The sequence below is a fragment of the Oreochromis niloticus genome, linkage group LG20 (assembly GCF_001858045.2).
Source record: "Oreochromis niloticus isolate F11D_XX linkage group LG20, O_niloticus_UMD_NMBU, whole genome shotgun sequence".
NCBI lineage: Eukaryota > Metazoa > Chordata > Actinopteri > Cichliformes > Cichlidae > Oreochromis > Oreochromis niloticus.
In genome coordinates, this window is record NC_031984.2 from 547,819 (window position 1) to 552,124 (window position 4,306).

Consider the following 4,306-nt stretch of genomic DNA (forward strand, 5'->3'; position numbering starts at 1 on the left):
CCTGTCTCAGAGTGATGCTGAAAAACTAGTTCATGCATTTATTACTTCCAGGCTGGACTACTGTAATTCTTTATTATCAGGATGTCCTAAAAACTCGCTGAAAAGCCTTCAGCTAATCCAAAATGCTGCAGCAAGAGTCCTGACAGGGACTAGAAAGAGAGAACATATTTCTCCTGTTTTGGCTTCCCTTCATTGGCTTCCTGTTAAATCCAGAATTGAATTCAAAATCCTGCTCCTCACATACAAGGTCTTAAATAATCAGGCCCCATCTTATCTTAATGACCTTGTAGTACCATATCACCCTATTAGAGCACTTCGCTCTTGCACTGCAGGCCTACTTGTTGTTCCTAGAGTATTTAAAAGTAGAATGGGAGGCAGAGCCTTCAGTTTTCAGGCCCCTCTTCTGTGGAACCAACTTCCAGTTTGGATTCGGGAGACAGACACTATCTCTACTTTCAAGATTAGGCTTCAAACTTTCCTTTTTGCTAAAGCATATAGTTAGGGCTGGACCAGGTGACCCTGAATCCTCCCTTAGTTATGCTGCAATAGACGTAGGCTGCCGGGGATTCCCATGATGCATTGAGTTTTTCCCTTCCAGTCACCTTTCTCACTCACTATGTGCTAATAGACCTCTCTGCATCGAATCATATCTGTTATTAATCTCTGTCTCTCTTCCACAGCATGTCTTTATCCTGTTTTTCTTCTTTCACCCCAACCGGTCGCAGCAGATGGCCGCCCCTCCCTGAGCCTGGTTCTGCCGGAGGTTTCTTCCTGTTAAAAGGGAGTTTTTCCTTCCCACTGTCGCCAAAGTGCTTGCTCATAGGGGGTCATATGATTGTTGGGTTTTTCTCTGTATTTATTATTGTGCGATCTACTGTACAATATAAAGCGCCTTGAGGCGACTTTTGTTGTGATTTGGCGCTATATAAATAAAATTGAATTGAATTGAATTGAATTAAGTGTGTAGTATGTGTATATTATAAATGTGATTTAGGCGCCATAAATGCTAGCATGAATATATACTTCTTGCTAGCTTGGAAGTTGTGGTGGGTTGAGCTAACCCACTTCCCCACTGTTTGTATTTGGTCGTAGGAGCTGGAGTGGGCAAGCTATTTACTTGGAGGTCTTTCTTTCTTTTACCTTTTATTGCCAGACACAACGCAGAATCACACCGGTTACATTAGCTCTTAGTTGCACTGCAGTATGTCCTCCGGGCTTGTCACTACTTGTTGTTGGTGTACTGTTGGTGCAGTAGCAGCACCAACAGCCAACATGTTGTTAATTTGACACATTTCCTGTTTTGCTTTTAGTTTCTTTTTTCTTTTGGTGTCTCAGCTTTTCAGCTGCACCGTTTTGCCACTTCTTCCACTCCAAACTTTGTTCTGCACAGTGAAGGTGGGAGAGGGCCCAGTTACATTAGGATACTCTTGGATTCAATTGGAAATCTGGAGCATCTCATAAGGACTGGTACCTTTCGCATTACTATGAGACGCCTCGGGACGTGACAAATCGTCGCTATGTTATGTGTTGGGAATGAGAATGCTCTGTTGGCAATACGCTGTCATGAAAATGAACTAATTGGCTGTTCTCAGTGTGTGTGGGGCCAGTGCACAGCGGCCCTTTAATTGACCCATCAGCCCAAAAGTATATCGGTCCACTGGTCAAAATGCCTGGTTTGCCAGATTACCAGCGAAGCCCTGTGTGTTACTCACATGTGATATCCTGAAAACATCTCTTCTCTTTACTGATGCAGACCCATTTCCCACCAGCGAGGATGAAGGAGCCAGCTCCACACAATACTTGGCAAGCTTTCTGAAGGAAATGAGAATGGCTCCATCCATCCAGCTGAGAGGACACTTCCTGTCTCAGGTCATTACCAGCAGTGACTCCATAGATTGATTTTAAGTAGAAATGCCACTTCCTGGTGCCGAAGGTCAAATGAAGGAAAGTGTTCACTTCCTGTTTCAGATGACACTTCATAGATCAGGTTGGAGCAGAGAAACACTTCCTGGCGTCAGAGGTCATTTCGTATACGTCAGGAGAAGAGGACACTTCCTGAATTCAGGTTTTCACTTAGACTGGCATATATATTGAGCTCTTCTACCCATAGCTAACACTACAAGTCACATTTCATTGCATCTTTTCAGATTTTGAACATGAGAATGTGGACTAACGGAGGTGAGGATTGGACCACCAACTTTCTGATCAGCAGATAACCTGTCTGCCTCCTGAGTCCCGGCTGTGGAGGGTTAATAGGAAGAACCAACAAGTCCTGATATGTCTTCCTTTAAAGAGAGATGATCAGATTTTGAAAATCTGATCCTCAAATATGAAACGATAACTGCATTATGAGCGCATTATTTTACTTTGCAGAGGTGAAATATGAAGTAAAGTCTCAGGAGTGTCATTTCATCTGCTGATCATGTGAAAGAAAAGCTGCTGCAGGCATCAGATGGTCATCCAGTGGAAACCTGTCATTCCCAGGCAGGTTTGGCTTCACATAAGTCTAATCTATGCTTTAATCCCCGTCTGCACTGAAGTTGGTGGGCTGTCGTTAATGACGGTGAGAGCGTTCTTTTCCTAAATGCTGAATTCAGAATTAACACGAAGTCAAGTTTTAATGTGATTACTCTCAACCTAAAAAAACCCCAAGTTAAATCCAAAGAAAATTTGTGCTTAGTGACACAGAGAGAGGCAAAAGGATGTCCACGTGGGCTGAAAATTCTCTTCATGCTCTTCCACAAACTGTAGAGCTAAAACTGAAGCAACACTTTGCTAATTTCTGCCAAACAATAAAACCAAAAAAACCCATTCAGATTAATCTTCAGTAGGAGCCTGCATTTACTCACAAGAACCATAACAAATGTGTTTATTCAGTGTTTGAGCAGCTCTTCTATTGAAATGACTGCAGAAAGACAATAATGTCTTTATAGCAGGGAAGTCCAAATGTGATAGGTTTGAAACATCAAAGAAACAGAAACAGGAAGCAGAAGCTGACGTGAGGCGTGAAGCCTGGTGCAGTGAAACACTGCAGATAAAGATTATTAATCTGAAGCTTTAATGTGGCTTTGTTTCAGATTTTTTAGCTTTAAAAATGCCTCTCCTTAAATATCATGTCGACTTTAAACTGTGCGTGTGTGTGTGCGTGTGTGTGTGTGTGTGTGTGTTGTGTGTGTGTGTGTTTGTGTTTATCCACCAACATTCCAGCCAGGAGACAGGAAGTCAGGAATAGGGTGAGGAGTATGTCATCATCCAGGGGCTGGCACAGCTTTGGCTCAAGCCTGAAGATGAGTGTGAGGAGCTGAAAGAATCAACGGGGAAGCATTGTCAGAATTTTCCAAATTGACTTTATTTAATTTTCTAAAGCAATGCTTCCTCTTTGAAACTTTGTTACTTGGAAGGTGCTTTTCCTTCAGTTCCTTCTAAGGAACTGTGCAATTGTTACACCATGAAAGAATTTAGACAGTTTGTAACTCTAAGTGATGCCGCAGTGTTCGTTTGACTTTGGGACCTGAAGCAGAGTTTGGGGGGCGCCAGGACATACGATCGAGGCGGCAGCCGAGGAGCTAAGGAGGAGTAGAATTTGGCTGGAGGCGCTGCAGCAAAGCAGGGACCTCCACAGCGAAGGAACACCAAGAACTTATAAGTGAGGTAGCAAACAGCTGAACCCAATGGAAACTGAAGTGCACAATGAAAATCAGAGACTGGATGTTCATTACCATAGTTTCTTCAAAGTCATGATGGATCGGAAAGTATGTGGCCGGGTGACTGGATCTCACCCCTCGCCCCTATTTGGAAAGGGTCATACCTCTCAAACCACAGGGACACTGTAGGTCACAAATACATATTTTCAGTTTCTTGTAATCTTGTTCCAAGTTCTTAGAGTTATTGTGGATTGCTATGATTGTGATAAGCCAAAAACAGAACAAAACTTTACAGTAAAAGGGCTGGACCAGGTGACCCTGAATCCTCCCTTAGTTATGCTGCAATAGACGTAGGCTGCCGGGGATTCCCATGATGCATTGAGTTTTTCCTTTCCAGTCACCTTTCTCACTCACTATGTGTTAATAGACCTCTCTGCACTGAATCACACTTGTTATTAATCTCTGTCTCTCTTCCACAGCATGTCTTTATCCTGTCTTCCTTCTCTCACCCCAACCGGTCGCAGCAGATGGCCCCGCCCCTCCCTGAGCCTGGTTCTGCTGGAGGTTTCTTCCTGTTAAAAGGGAGTTTTTCCTTCCCACTGTCGCCAAAGTGCTTGCTCATAGGGGGTCATATGATTGTTGGGTTTTTCTCTGTATGTATT

General features: G+C 43.4%; 1 long non-coding RNA gene across 1 annotated transcript; it reads left to right on the forward strand.

Moving 5' to 3' along the window:
• The first annotated feature begins 1,371 nt into the window (after positions 1–1,371).
• Positions 1,372–3,991, forward strand: LOC112843285 (uncharacterized). Its single transcript, XR_003215520.1, has 3 exons — positions 1,372–1,869; positions 1,969–2,065; positions 2,148–3,991. It is a non-coding gene; the product is annotated as an uncharacterized LOC112843285 (long non-coding RNA).
• The last annotated feature ends 315 nt before the right edge of the window (positions 3,992–4,306 follow it).